This window comes from Oreochromis niloticus, linkage group LG9, assembly GCF_001858045.2.
Source record: "Oreochromis niloticus isolate F11D_XX linkage group LG9, O_niloticus_UMD_NMBU, whole genome shotgun sequence".
In the NCBI taxonomy this organism is placed as follows: Eukaryota; Metazoa; Chordata; class Actinopteri; order Cichliformes; family Cichlidae; genus Oreochromis; species Oreochromis niloticus.
This window is the reverse complement of record NC_031974.2, coordinates 26,682,801-26,698,933: the sequence shown is the minus strand read 5'-3', so window position 1 is coordinate 26,698,933 and position 16,133 is coordinate 26,682,801. Positions and strand designations below refer to the sequence as shown.

At 40.6% G+C, this 16,133-nt stretch overlaps 2 long non-coding RNA genes across 2 annotated transcripts; one reads left to right on the top strand and one right to left on the bottom strand.

The window, feature by feature from the left end:
• LOC112847760 (uncharacterized) lies at nt 1-5,577 on the bottom strand. The gene is made up of 3 exons (XR_003221522.1): nt 5,356-5,577; nt 2,074-2,293; nt 1-43 (listed from the first exon to the last, which is right to left on the bottom strand). It is a non-coding gene; the product is annotated as an uncharacterized LOC112847760 (long non-coding RNA).
• Nucleotides 5,578-6,613: 1,036 nt separating this feature from the next.
• LOC109203530 (uncharacterized) lies at nt 6,614-7,686 on the top strand. Its single transcript, XR_003221535.1, has 3 exons — nt 6,614-7,011; nt 7,098-7,264; nt 7,489-7,686. It is a non-coding gene; the product is annotated as an uncharacterized LOC109203530 (long non-coding RNA).
• The last annotated feature ends 8,447 nt before the right edge of the window (nt 7,687-16,133 follow it).

The window sequence follows — 16,133 nt, the reverse complement described above, 5'->3', positions numbered from 1 at the left end:
ACCTCTGGTGTTGCTCTGCTGGAGCTGCGCCTCCACCTTCCTCCTAAAAGGAAGCATTACATTTAGAAAATAAAATACTTGTTTTATATTTGTTTGTATTTTTTGTAAGATAATACACTATATACACGGAGTTTATCTGGACGTAGTGTTTTCAGTGTCATCCAAGTGACTCTAGAGGATGAAAACCTGTTGGAGTGTGTGCTAATGTCTATAGCAGGGGTGTCCAAACTACGGCCCGCGGTCCATTTTTAATTGGCCCGCACTTCAACTTTTGCTTGAGTGTATGGCACTTCTTAGTTCTAACACCAGGGGGAGCTGCTGTTGATCAAGGCAGTTGCTCCACCAGAAAGGACAATCCTAGAAGAAATTTACCCCAAGTTACTGAACATGGCAGAACCAAAGAAGCGAAAGGTAGAAAGTGAGTGCAGAAAATTTCAGACACGGTGGGAGAGTGAATATTTCTTCAAAGAATTCAAGGGGAAGTGTCTGTTTTATCTGCACTGAAACTGTGGCAGTTATGAAAGAGTGTAATGTACGACGTCATTATGAAACCAAACATCAGGTCTATGCATCCTACACCGGTGCTGAGCGAGAGCAGAAAGTAAAGCAAATGGTAGCTGTCCTGCAGGGTCAGCAACAGTATTTTTTTTGTGCTCAAAAAGTCCAGGAAAAGGCTACAATAGCCAGCTATGAGGTGGCCCAACTCCTCGCAAGACGTGGAGTTACAGAGGAGCTGCTCGATCTTAAGAGTCTAAAAGGCACAACAACAGGTATGGATACTTTTGAAGCTGTGTCAGACTCAATTGACAAAATGGGACTTAAATGGGACAAGCTGTGTGAAGATACAACAGACGGGGCTCCAGCTATGGCGGGTGCACACAAAGGAATGGCGTCTACGATGTGCGCTGAGGTGAAAGAGGCTGGAGGTGAGGCTGTTGAAATGCACCGTACTGTTCACCAAGAAGCCCTTTGTGCCAAGACAGTCAATCTTGGAGATGTAATGAACACTATTGTAAAAACTGTCAACATAATTCGAGCAAGTGGACTGTACCACGGAGAACTTCAGGCTTTCCTTTCTGATGCGGATGCTGAATATGGGGATCTACTCTACCACTCGGAGGCGCGCTGGCTAAGCCGCGGTGCCGTGCTGAAGCGTCTTTACTCCCTGAGATCAGAAATTGACCATTTTTGAAAGAGAAGGACCGACCTCTTCATGAGCTGAATGACCCTCTATGGTTGGCAGACCTTGCATTTTTAGTTGATCTTACTGATCATTTAACCACCCTGAACAAGAGCCTACAAGGGAAAGAGCAGCTTGTACCACAACTTTATGCGCACATGAAAGCATTTTGTGTGAAGCTCAATCTCTTTAAGACACAACTGCGCAACTTCAACGTTGTGCACTTCCCCACACTGTCCAAGACCAGAACTGCTTATCCACAGGCCAACCTTTCTGCTAAAAAAGGGAAATATGTGTCTGTGATTACATGTCTCGAAACAGAATTCAGACAGCGCTTCCAGGATTTTTCTGCCAGTTCTACAGGAGCTTGGAAAAGGAAAAGTGTCCTCTGATGAGACGCCACGTGAAAAAAAATGATCAGTCTATTTGGCTCAGATTTGCTCCTTGGTCAAATGACATTTGTCCGGATTTTTGGCACAAGTGGTGTCAGATCAGCAAAAGTAAAACGAAAACAAAAATGGGTACATTTTCAAATCCTTTGTTTATGGACAGAATTCGTCCTGTTGGACACAAGAAGCAGACTCCAAAAAAACTTTGAGACTCTGCAGAAGTCTGATTAGGCTGCTGTTTATCCAACTGGCTCACTGTGGTTTTTATGAAGTCATCTGTAATGTGTCACCTTTTCTGTAGAATGAAGAAGTGCTTCCCTTCTTTTAAAGGAAATACAGGCTTACAAAGATCCTCTAAACATGTTTCTGAAATAATCCTAAACACAATCATTAAATCAAAACTGCAAGAAACAATTTATTTAATCACTCTTCTTCACTTAATTCCTTAACTTAGTAAAAAACAAAACAAAACAAAAATAGACAAAAACTCTTCTGCTGTCTCACCTCTGTCAGTGTTCATGCTGTTGCAAGAACAGGTGGAGGTGCAGGTGGAACTTTGACTTCACTGTGGTTTCTATGTGCAGGCAGGAGTGTGACATCTCAGAACAGCAGAGGATTGTGGTGCGCGGTGACTCCTGCTGCGACGCCCCCGTCTGAGTGTCCTGAGCTCCTGGTCCTCAGCAGACGGCCCACACACTCATTTATCACCATGTCTTTATCCTGCCTGTAAGAAAGCAAAGACAAGGCTAACATTACAAACAGCCAGCAACCAATCCCTTTTACTCCACCGCCCAAAAACCAGTGAGAAACACTAGCTAGTATTAACTTGGAATCAAAGTCCACTAGGGCTGCCACAAACAATTATTTTGATAGTCAACTAGTCACCGATTATTTTTGCGATTAGTCGACTAATCGGATCATGCATCCATTGGACGTAAAACGTACAGCTTATTGCACCAGCAGCATCTGCTCTTATATAACATTAGCTTACAGTTTTAAGTGTTTAGGGCAGGGGTGCCCAATCCTAGTCCTCGAGAGCTACTGTCCTGCAGCTTTTAGATTCATCCTTGTTCCAACACACCTGAATCAAATGAATGTCTTGTTATCAGGCCTTTGCCAAACTTGATGACATGCTGAAGAGGTCATCAAACCATTTGATTCAGCTATGTTGGAGTAGGGATGCATCTAAAAGCTGCAGGACAGTAGCTCTCGAGGACTAGGATTGGGCACCCCTGGTTTAGGGTATGTGCTAACTAAAAATAAAGACAAGATGATAGTTTATTAAATTTAATGAGATTTACAGATTGTTTCGGTAAAGTTTAATAAACTCCTTGCTATCTAAAATATAACGGGACACCGGAGTATATTCTGAACATCTCACACTTCTGATAATCAGTTGTCTGCTTGACGTTTATTCGGCCGTGTATGAACTATAACTTTAATCTCAGCCGAACCGATTTACTCAGGAACAAATAAAATACTAAAAAAAAAAAAAAAAAGGCCAAACAATAACATTTTAAGTTATCTAACTGACTTATATATGTTCAACCTGAGTAGCGAAAGACGGTGGTGCGTTTGAAAACGATTTGCCTGGAGTCCGGTGTTCTCACGGGCTCTAGTGAGCCTTGCCCCCGGCTAGCTATGGAGCTAGTGGGTAACAGACATCTCCGAAAACGTCGGAGCGCTTTTGAAAATATGCGGTGTCTTGATAAACTGAGCAGATATTTGAGGTTTACACAGCTACATTCTCGCCTGAAAATATGTTAAACGTTTATTTGTGACCCAGAAAGATTAATAAGAGTAATATTAAAACTAACTAGCTGCCGCCATTGTTGAAAACTGAGCAGGGCCGCGCTATGAATTCTGGGACACTGCTTCTTCTTCTTCTTCTTCTTCGGAGCGTAACGGCAGCTGGCATCCTTGTACATGCAGTGCTGCCATCTTCTGTTTCAGTCCGTTATTACACTCTTAAATCCTACTACTTATTCCTGCGTCTTTTGTGATCTTACAAAGCTTCAAACCACGCGTCGACTATTAAATCAGTCGTCGACGATTTTGATAGTCGACGTAATCGTGACTAGTCGACTAATCGTGGCAGCCCTATTCAGCAACAAAGACGCCATCAAAAAAGTCACGGCCATCAGAGCAACATCAGAGAAACAATAAAGTCTAACCATGGAAGGTATATAGAAATATATGCATAAAGACACAAAAACAAAGAACATCGACAATGAGCACCTTTCGTTTTGCTGAAAGTGATATAGCTTTCTCTTCCCATCAACTGAAACCACCAACATTTCAGGTGTGCATGCTGGGCAGCTGAAGCTGACATCACAGCACAGCTGCTCTTCCTCATCAAGAAAGCTGTGCTGCAGTGCAATCAACTATTACATTTAGGCAAAGATTACTTTTCATCCCTAAATGATTGACGGTCAGAAACTCTGACCTTGTCTCTACAGACAGCAGAGCTGCTGCCTTCCTGTGGGTAGGAGTTCATTTTTACCCATCACCCCAGTTAAATTTCACTGGGGTCTGTCTCATTTATATGCCAGAACCAACACTTTGAAGCACTTTTCTTTGTAGCTCAATGGAGACACACATTTATGATCAGGTCCCCCAGTTTCAGACACACTTGCACAAGCACACAGATGACCAATATCTCACAGTGGTTTAACACAGATCTGTCTGGGCTAAAGTACAGACATCGAACGCTATGACAGACCGAGGCAACTATGACCCTTGCAATTTTAGAAGAAGTCTGCTTGAAAGTAATCATGGACAGAATTCATGTTTCAAATTTTCTAAAATGCACTTCAGCAAGTTTTTTTTTTATAATGCCTACTAAAGATGTTTTCAAAGGGTTTCCCAGATATGGGTTATTTCTAGTCCCAGATTAAAAGAATAATTCAGTGAAGACCTCCATTTAAACAACTTTAAGCCTAGCACTAGGCTTAATCCATGTCTGGGAAACTGCAGCATTATCCATGGAGGCATGAGCATTTAGCATAATATAGACAACAACCTCTTTAACTTACCCTAAAATCTGACTTGACTAACTCCAAGAAGGGAAACCCTGCTTTTACTGTCCAGGAAATGGAGATCAGTCACCCAGTGCAAGTGCAACTGTCATTTAAACTCAGTCTACAGTCAGACCAAAAGCCACCTCGCCAAATGTATTTACACAGCTGTGTGGCCAAAGGCAGGGGGCAGCTTGGGTACGGCTGTAAACATTAGCCTCTTTAACTGCAGCTGAACGCCATCCCTCATTGTCTGCTACTTACAATGCAGTTAGAAAACAAGATCTACGGGTTTTCCTAATATCATTCACCACTGAAAAATATTTTGGTCTGTTAGATATTTCAGCAGCATACACAATTTACATCCAATACTGCAACAAGCTTACTTACCAGCATTTTTTTTATCAGATAAACTCAAATGAAACAAGTTGGTTAATTGGAAACAATTTCAACTTTCAAATCATGTCACTCTGTGTTTATTGGAAAGGAGATTAAAATGCACGATAGGCTGAACCCACCCGAGGGACTCATAAAGTTTGATCTATGAATTCCTGATACATTTTTGCTTTATAGAGGCAGAAATGTTGACCATGAAAGCTTTTTGTAGTGAACTATGCTGCTTTCACCTACAAAGCATCCAGAGCACACAGTACATGTTGCTATAAGCTACACCACATAGCTGCTACAATTTAAACACACCCACAATTTGTGTATAATCGCTATCGCCAGACTATGTCTCAAGAGCATATGACCTGTTGATAAAACTCACTGTTATGAAGATAGATTGGTTCCAGTGTCTTCATGAAACGCTGCCTTTATCCATCTTCTGGGGCGTGCCTGCAGTGGACTTGTGAACAGTTCCTTGTGAGGGAGCTGCTGGTGGAGCTCACAAGGTCCTCCTTCATTCCTACCATGAGCTTCAGTCTTCCTGATCTTTCTCAAACACGCCTCTCTCAGTGGGTCAACAGAACATCTGGCACAGGACAGCTGTGATGAAAGAAAGGAAGAGGTTTCTCCAAACCTCTGGACCAAGGAAACCCAGCTGGGTCCTGATGGTCTCCCACACTACTTTCACCCCGGGTGGACGTAGCTGTCGATAATAATCGGCACTCTGTTCACTGTTAGGAAAGGAAAAGAACAAGTTACACTACAGTACTGATACCTTCTGCTGCTCTTTTCAAACTTGCCACCTTACCAGGCTGTAGAGTGCTCTGAACACTTAAACACTTTGAAATCCATTACACACTCACACTCACAGTCTTAGGTGAAAATCTCCAAGGACAGCATTACACTTTTGCTATGAACAGTAACTCTGGAGCTCTGTGGAGTGTGCAGATGATCTCATTACTGTCTAAAAATGGATAACAAAACCGAAGGAGTGCCGAATCATTGACAAATACAGAGTAACAGGTGTGCAGCATGGCTAACTAGGTAGCAACAAGCCTCTAACACAGCAGCGTGTATGCTAGCGGCTAATCTAGCGAAGAAATGAACAGAGTGCTTTTAGGTGTTGTAGAAGGATAAGATGATAAGCTGTGTGTGTTTTTCAGAATGACCTGCTTGTATTTACCTTCATTGATGAGTGGGACTAGGTAGGTGTGCTGAAAAGAGGCCAAAAAGCTGAGGCTGAAGAGCGTGGTGTAAAGCTAGTGGCGCCGCCAGCAGGTTTCCAAGCAGGGATTCCTGGTAGCAGGAAGGCTTTGGCTTGGTACGCCGTCCAACATTGGCAGTCCCATTTTGTGAAAGGCAATGGAAAACTAGCTAGGTTTCCATGTGTAATTTGTGTGCAACAATATTGCACAAGAAACTTAATAGCTCATTTAGAGAACCCCTGCCCCGCCCCGCCCCAAAAACCCAAGTGTTGAAGAACAGAAGATAAATGTCCTTTTTTTCATGTTCTCCCTGGCCGGTCGCTTGGCGTAAGACGTGTGACGGAGCGCCCCGGTGCAGAGCGTCCCGAGTTCGACTCCCTCACGGACTCGCTGCCACGGCCCTGCCTTGGGGACGGGGAGACGCCAAGTTGCGTCTCCCTTTTTCCTGCTCTCCACAACTCCTCCGCATGCTATACATCTCTTTTATTCATCATGTTTGTAAGACAGCTAACTAAGAATATCTGACTTTTAAAGAATATTAACTAACACGTGTGAAATGTATTGTTTTTTTTCTTAATATGTCACATTGCCTGTGTGACTGAAAGGTAGTTTTTTAGGTAGTGTTACTTCTATTTTTCTTAATATCACAGGTAACTATTTAAATGACTTACATATTTTTTCTCAAGCTCTAGCTCGACATGCAGGACAAAGGTAAGTCCGTACTTAATGTCAACACAAATATTTAGAAAAGTTTTAAAAATGATGTAGTGAACTGACTGTAGTCTCTTGTTTTTACATTAGGTATAGCCTGTGGCTGAGGGATCAGAGGTGAGGTAAAAACACATAACAGAAGAAAAGTAAATTGAACAACTCGGTGATCTGTGAATTCATGCTTTTCTTTTTGTCTTTTTGTCTTCAGGTGCTTTACACTTGTCCTCTCCCAGCATTCAGCACTTCAGACACTCAACGTCCAAGACGGAGCTAACAAAGAGAGATACTCCACCCAGAAGACAGCCTTACCCCAGCCCGATGAGAAGGATGGATGACCAAATGACAAACTGGAGAGTGGTGCTGTGTTCCAGCTATGTAAGTTATCACCTCACATTGGCTACAAACTGTCTTGAAGACTAAATCCTTCCAATAGCTGGTATAAATCATCGTCCTACAGTACTGTAGGTTTAAGTTTATTTATAGTTATTGTGTGTATATGTTGAGTTTAAAATTGCATTTTAACAACATGCTGCAGCTACCAACAATGGAAATGCTGTTTTGTGTTAAAATGATGTCTTTGGTGTGTTATTGCTTTGCAGGGAAGCTGAGAGTGGACAGAGCTGCACAGAGGACCAACGATCCACTCTCAGCACTTCATACCTGACTGGCCACAGCACCACCCCTCCTCCCCCAGGGTGAGGGGGGTCCTGACCCCGCCTGCACAGAGGGAGTTGTGAACATGCACTTCTGTGTCGGTGGGTTTAGGAGCCTCCTCACACACACACGGATGAAGCCTGTCACTGGAAGATGTCTCCATTGCATCAGCAGGACGTAAGCATTTGTACAATATTGCAGTTTGTGATGTTTTATACATGTTTTTATTGCTTCATTTCAAACTAGGAGATATAAAATAAACCAGTTTTCATAATATTTTCTGTGCATTTAGTTGTTTTCTTAATAAGTTATTCAGAACATCATTGCAACCTGTCAGCTTTTTATTGAGGATGTAGAAAGTTGCCGGTGGCCCGAGTGTGTACAGTGGGGTGTTGTGTTTGTCACATGGTGAAAGTGACCTCATGGGGAGCAAAAAGAACAACTGAACAATTTGGGGATTCACAGACTTTGGTAATCGTTAAAAAATGAAGAAAAATTGTTCTGTGTGAACAAGAAGCTCAAATATAAACCATCCTGACACACTAATTGCCGACGTTAGGGAGAAATCAGAAATCAACAGAGGAGGACTCACAAGGACCACCAAGTCCAAACGCCAACACCTCTGTTTTCTTTTCATTAAAATTTAAGAAGTTTAAAGCCAACCAAGCTTTAATGTCATCTAGACATTTCAAGAGAGGTTTTATGGAGATGCCATCCTTCTGCTTTAGTGGCAAATAAATTCGTCAGTCATCAGCGGAACAATGAACAGTGAAAAAAGATCCCATGCCTTCTAAGGCTGAAACCCAAAGGCATTAACCAAATTGAAAAGAGCAGTAGCCCTAAGACTGAGCCTTGTACGACGCCACATGACAGAGAAGCAGAAGATGATTTGGAACCGAGAAGCTGACAGAGAAAGTTCTATTTGCCAAATAAGACTAAACTAATTAAGTGCAGTGCCACCAATAACCACTAGATCATTTAACCCTTTAAGACCTAACATAGAACCAAGTCCGCCAGAGCTTATCTTTATATTTTTACATGCTGTAGTGCCATTTTTGGGAGCATTTCAAGTTGCTATACATCAATACAACCGTTATAGCCCAAATTTTAATAATATGTATGCATTAAGTCCATAGTAACTACATAAATTGCAAAAAAGTGCAATAAACTACAAAAAAATTGAAAATTGTTTTTGTTTTTTTTCCATATATTTCTAGTTAGAGAAATTTAAGAGGTTTATCCCTCAAAACAGTAAATACAAAAAAGTTGCACAAAATAGTTTCCAACAACAGGAAATTTATTTTGAGTGTCTTCATAGTTTTATTTTTGAGATACACCAATTTTTATATACTGCAGGAAAAACGAAAATAAACATTATGGTAAATGGCCTGTATTTGTATAGCACTTTACTAGTCCCTAAGGACCCCAAAGCGCTTTACACATTCCGGTCATCCACCCATTCACACACACATTCACACACTGGTGATGGCAAGCTACATTGTAGCCACAGCCACCCTGGGGCGCACTGACAGAGGCTTATAAGGCCCTGAAGGTAAAAAACCACATTTTCCGCAAAAATGGAAATTTCAGAAAAATCAGTGGAAATTTTAGATTCAGGATCTGACAGACTGATTAATGTTCTACACAGTTCTTACAAGTTCATAGAAATTTCTGTTCAATTAGAACCAAGTATTTGAGTTGATGATTGTAATTTTTATACAATTGTTGTAATTTGTGCTTTAACAGTTTTTTCATTGAGGTTTTTTTTTCCCTTTACAATATTATACATTAAAGTATAATATTGTAAAGGAAACAAAACATCAATCAAAAACTTCTTCTCTTTTTTATTCTACTTAAATTTATTTTGGGCTACCAAAACCTGAAGCCCGATCCCTGTGTGGTTATATAATTTACCAATGGACAGTGTCAGGGTTCAAAAATGTTGAGAGAGGAATCCAAAAATAACCACAGATCCAGGCGTGTACAATTTAGACGGCATTTTAATGAATACACATGTGTGAGTTCAACAACCCAATCAGTATTGAACTGCTTTACCATATTCAGACAACGGTTTTATAGGGTTAAGATAGTACAGCCCCCTTTTCTGTTGCTAGGCAGATTTAAACAAAGCATACGTCACTCCAAAACCACAATGACTCTTAACATAGTCTAAAACAAACATCTTCTTTGGGTCAACGGCAGGTGCTTCCTCTCAGCCCGCCTTCGCTGTCGCTTATCTTCTGGGACATCTGGTCCACGTTCTGCACAAAATGTCACTCATGCACAACTTTGCAGTCATAAACTCTTACCTACTAAATGAGTCTGTGTGTGTGTGCACGTGCTGGGGCGCGTGCATGCTGTGTACTATTTGTGTCTGTATGTGTATGTCACGTCTGTCTGTACGTGCAGAGTTTGCATGTGCTCTCTGAACCTTAGTTGACCTCAACTTAGGCAACCAGGCTAAGACCATCCTGTGTGTAATGATCTTGACTTATGTAAAATATATAAGACAACTGTTTTCAATCTAACACAACTACTTAAGGCTTAATCCGCAATAAATGCATAATAAACACCCTACTCTTTGACTTGCACTCACTCTGCTTTCGGTTTCACTTCTGCAAAAGCATGTAACTTCAAAAACATGTACTTCCTGTCGCTGCAGTCTACACAGAAACATTTAAGATTATTATATAGGAGCATTGAAAAACATTTAAAATTATAGATTCAACTCCACAGTTTAAAGTGGTTATAACTGAACCTATAATAAAGACTATAACCATATATTTGAACATCTGAATGCATCTAAATGCAACATCACTATTAATAATGAAATGTTAATGATGATTATAAAAAATAGCAGCAAATAATAGCAGCAAAACATTCCTACTCCTCTCAACAGGTTCATTTTATATGATATAACTTATATTTACATTTTGGACTTGAGAGAATTGCTTTTAAACTAGTAAAATATCAACATAACATATGTAAAGTTATTCTATTTGATGTTTATTTATGAACAGCCAGAAGGTCCTCACTGGCTCCATGTGTCATTATGTTGCACACTGCTTCACTATCTCTCACACAAACTCACCACAAATCCCACCAATGATTTTCTTCCTTATAAACCACTGAATTAGGTACTAATGAGTGCAGGCGCACACACGCACACACACACACACACACACACACACACACACATAAACACAAACCTACACCTAAATATATAAAATAATTAAAATAAAATTCTTTGGTGAAACAGTGATATTTTTTCTCACCTTCTGTCTTGTTTCCCCTGTAGTGGCTGAGCTGATTCCGAATGGATGAAAATATTCCTCTGCTGCTCCGTCAGTTTCTTCTCCTGCTGCTGATCGGCTAGGACACAAAAACAGATCTTTGTTAGGCTCCACACTGCTCAACTGTCTCATATGTTCAGGATATATTCAGGATAAACAGGTTAGTTTGCTGTATTGTCATGGATTAAAAGAACTGAACAGTGTGTGACTGGTGCACAGTGACTGTGGTGCTCATGTCAGAGTTAGGTTACATCAAATGTACCAGAGAGTAATTTAAAGTTCAAAACAGTCTTGTACATCCACAAAGATCAGCAGGTCAGCTGATCACAGCCTGTACAGTAAGAAAGTCTACTGGAGCTCTCAATAGAAATTATGGTAAGTTGTGATTCTTTTCCCCACACTGAGCCACTACAGCTGATTTTAGAGTTTCCCACCTTCTGAATCCCACTTTAATCTCTCCCCTACTCATTTTCCTGTTAATTACAAACAGCTTTCTGATTTGACCTCTGTAAATACTTTCTTTGTGAGTTTATGGCCTCAGACACTTATTTTCACTCATCATATTTCCGTCTTCTAAGTATTAGAAACAAATCCAGTGAATGAAAGCTGGAATTCTGCACTGACCCCTTGCAACCCATCCACCTCTGGTAAACCAGGTCCCACAGCTCCAGACTCATAAACAGCTTCTTCCCCAGGGCCATTCGGACTCTTGACAAAAACTGTCGCCCTGCACCCCATCCCTGCCCACCTTCCTATCAATCTGAGCCATATAACCCCAATCCACACAATTTTGTGCTGATCAGTCGATAAGACAAAGGCGACTGAAGCTCTGTTTTAGCCCGGAATAAATGTATTGTTACATTTCTCATAAATGCTTCAGATTGTAGCAATTCTGCCACCACCATGTTGGTTTCTGGATTTAGCTTATATGGATGAAGGGTGGTGCTAGCTAGCACTGTGCAGAGGTTTGTGGGAGGTTAGGTTGCACTGTGGCTAAGTTGGTTAAAGTGCCAATCTAGAACGCAATATAGTAAGCAGGAGGTCCTGGGCTCAAATCCCAGCAGTGCTTAAAAGATAGTAGATGTTGTCAGGTCATTGTACAGAAAAATGATGGGACTTCTTTAAGGGACAACTCCTACTAGGGTTAAAAAAAAAACAGCCCTTTGCTTTTAGAACTGAAGAAGCCTCTTGGATGAGAGGATTCATTGTTTGTTTTCTTTGTTCACTCTGTATAATGAGAGCAGGTCATTTCTTCTCAGGTAGAACTGCGATAATAAGAACAGTATATTGCTCATCAAACTGGGTGTAACAGAGCTTTTAACTGAGAATTAATTTGTTTGAATGATTTTTTTCTTGTATTTTGGAAACTTCTTCTCACACCTCTCATTTGACCCCAAATAAGGTGTTCAGTGAACATCTGTGAATTGCAGCTGCAGGTAACATAGGTAAAACACAGACGAAACCTGGATCAATTGCTAACTAAACAAGGACTGCATACATTTTCATAGAGGTAACTAAGGACCACGTGGGCTCCTATGGAATTTGAAAGCAGGCCCCCTCTCACCCAAAGCCAGAATCAAATCCCTAAACCAAACTGACAGACCTGTGTCACCAAGACAGAAGCAGACTCCAGGTGGAGCACTCTCAGCTCAGCTTTTATTCAATGAAAACTGCTTCAGCAGCAGTTTAATAATTTGTAATAGCTTCAATAATAATAATAACAAATTGCATTATTTCTGCAAATATTGGTTTTGAAACATCCTTAAAAAAGACAGAAAATGTTTGCTTCAATGTTCCCAGTGTAAGCATTCACACTTTGATGTAATATCCTCAAGAAGTGTTTCAAATTCATGGATATCAAAGGATTGAACAGTGAATGGACCAATAAATCCTGACACCTTGTGGACAGATGACACCATTACAGCTGATAGAATCACCTGCTTTGTTCTTTTTGGGGGTTATTTTTTGCCTCCAGTGTAACAGTGTGAGCTGTGTTGAAGTACTGCTGTAAATCACACAAACATGAGTGAACATAGATGTTGAGCTTCTGTATTCTTGTACATACACTCTATGATCCAGTGTTCAGTGTCACTGTGTCTGTGTTTTCTATCAGCTTGTCTCTGTTGCTGCTCATCCACTCAGAGTAAGATTCCTCTGTTTTTATTGTGGTCAGTGTGTCATGGTGATATTCTGAGGCCCCCTTTTGCCACCAAATCAGCTGAGTGAGAAAAACAAGCTGAGCCCAAATCTGTACTGTGGGTTTAGTAGAGGTCTCAGAGGATGTCCATCAGGTCATACTATAAATTACGCCTACTCTCTTGTGTGGCAGACATATCATTGAAAAAAGTTCTATAAATACACAAAGATTAAACAGAAGAGAAAATTCAGCCAAGATTTTAGAGACAAAGAAGGTGTTAGATGATGAGACTGCAGTACACGTGCTGCACTTTCAGGTGTGATAAATCTGTGGAAAAGGAAATACCTGAGCAACAAGTTCACCTGTTAGTCTTTTTATACGCTTTTGTACCCATGAAAGCGAAAACAGTCAACACAGCACAGCCAGTCAACCAGTAAAATACATTGTAAAAAACGTACATGTTTGGAAAATTACAAAAAAATAAATATATATATATATATGTGTGTGTGTGTGTGTGTGTGTGTGTGTATTAAATAAAAAAGGAATAAGCAGAATTCATTTTCTTAATAAAAGTAACATTTTCTGATGTTTTACTTGCAGTAAAGCTGGTGGGATTAAGTATATCTCAGATTTAGTTTAGTCTGTTAAAGACCACAAAAGGCTAGTCAATGCCGGAGGTGAGGGAGGGGAGAGAAGAAACGTAGAGGTTCTGTAACTCACTGTAGCAATCAATTGAAATCTCACCACCATCGGACCAGCCAAACATCCCTTCATTGTCCGGGCTTATTTATAGCCCTGTATTAGCGTTACTTTCTATAGAGCGGTGGCTGTCTCTATGCACCCCTGCCCACGTACACCCGTGGGTAACCGAAGCACGTCCACTTTGCAATAAAAGATCTCTACGGCTATTTAATAGCGTCGTGTATTAGAAATTGAGCCAGAGCTGGTCTTGCAGAGCATGCTGGGATAAATACGTCACGGCAAGGGAGAAGTTGACCAATCGCGTGCACGTGTGATCGCTACTGATTATGAGTGGTTCTAGCGGCTCCAGGTAAATGAATTTGAGACCAGAGTGTGGCGTAGCTGCGTGTGATCACGATACGAGCGAGTGTGACCATGTTAAAGCCGCACACAGGCAGCAGAGCCGCCTCCATGGCTCCTCACTGGACTTCAGTGGATGAGGGCATGGGCAGATGCGCATGCGCCGGCCATCAAGTCCCTTTGTCCGATTCAGAGTTGTTATAGCAGAAACCTTTGAAGAGAGGGAGACGTTTTGATGATGGGAAATGTTTTTCTTCTTGTTTTATCACCAGATTTGACTGATGATCCTTCACGTGCAGATTTTATGTCCCAGTAACGTTTGAGCAACACTGAGTAATGTTTAGATAATTCTTTTGTGACCATGGTATTGATAGGTCTGTTATTTACATTTTACCCTCTTTTTTATCCTGAAGTAATCATCACATGTATCGAATAAAGAACTGATAATGCTTTTATTTAAAGCCATTCTCCCTGGTCCCCTCCTTTATTCAAACTGGGGCCCTCAGATCTGCAGTGACAGAACTCGGTGGATTAGTTTAATGCTTCATTGATGAACTAGAAGCCAGCTGTTTGCTGATGCAACCCTACACCATCTGATGAAACAGAACGTCTGCAGAGAAGCTTCACCCCCTCAGATGTGAACTTCTACCCTCCTCCTCCTTTTTGTGAGGAATATGTAAAACTTAACAAATGATTAAAAAAGCATATGTTTTACTCGTATGGGAAATGCCAGATCAGTGTTTTTCATCATAAACAGCTTGCACTTTAAAGCTAATTTGATCGCGTTATTGCTGTAGCCAACCTGTAGAAACCAAACATAACCAGTTATTATCATCATTATGTATAATGTGTAAGGGATTCATCAGCCACTTTTGTGCAGCTAAATATTATTCATTTTAATGCAGTACTATAAAATATATGAAAAGCCTAAGAAATGAGGACAAGACATAGTACTCACTTACCTTATAATCTGTCCTTTTCAGCATTATTGTGTTGCTGAGACCTTTATTGTGAAAGGTCAGACATCTTCCTGTGTCACAAGGGTCTCATTAAGAAAACGATTTTTTTAAAAGTTCCCTTTGTAATCAACATGTTTGATAAAAGTCTGTATTTGATAAAATAAGTAAGAACATCCTTAATTAAAACTGCTTTTCAAATTCCATCCTTTATTTTTGTAACACTTTTGCATTAACTAAGCCCGACATATCCCTGGTAACATCAAATGTGTTCCGCCTGAGCCACACAACACTTGCCATTGTCTAGCTTTGCTATTCTAAAATGTAGCCAGCGTTGAAGTGAGTTAACCTAACTTTTTTTTAAATTTCTGCAAAGAGTGGAAAAACCTCTGGTTATATTGAAGCCTAAGGGAAAGCGGGCCCTGACTTCTTGGCTCTGTGACCTCAGTAAACATTACTTTATGGGCTCAGTCGCTAATTTCAGTTCATACGGAATGAATAACGTTAATTAGTCCAGTAATTAATGCCTGGTCAGTCTCAAGTTGTTAACCAATGAGAGTACGGTTTTAAAATCAGGGCCAACCCTTTCTCACTCTCACTTTTTTATTAATTATTTTTTTATATTTTAGAAATTTCTATCACTGGGTTTCACAGTAGTTTTGGCTAAGAACATGAAGACAAGCATCCAGTCATACAGATATAAGCAGATGTGAAGGATATGCAGTGTGATTTAGGAAAGTAAATACAAAAAGAGAAAAAAGAAACAAAATTGTAATCTGTCATGGTTGAAAACATGCAATAGATCTGTTTGTTTACATGCATGATAAGAGGGTACCCTTTTTTTGTACAAATGTAATTTATACATGTAACATTTCCCCACAAACACAAACTGTGATATGTCCAGGTGTAAAACAGGGGGAGTGGCCCTTTAAGATAACAAATGGTGCAATGATCACCTCTCTGGTACTCTCCTCGTTTATTTTGTCAAACAGAGTGTAAAACGATGATCCAGACTTTCACTTTGCAGCAGCATTGTTTACATTTGCTCTCCAACCACAAGATGGCAGTATGGATCCAAATTGAGCTGCCCACATTGCCCCCTCCCCTCCCAGCTTCTTTCTAACCCACTTTCTGATCCAGCTCATGAAAACAGGTCTTGTGTT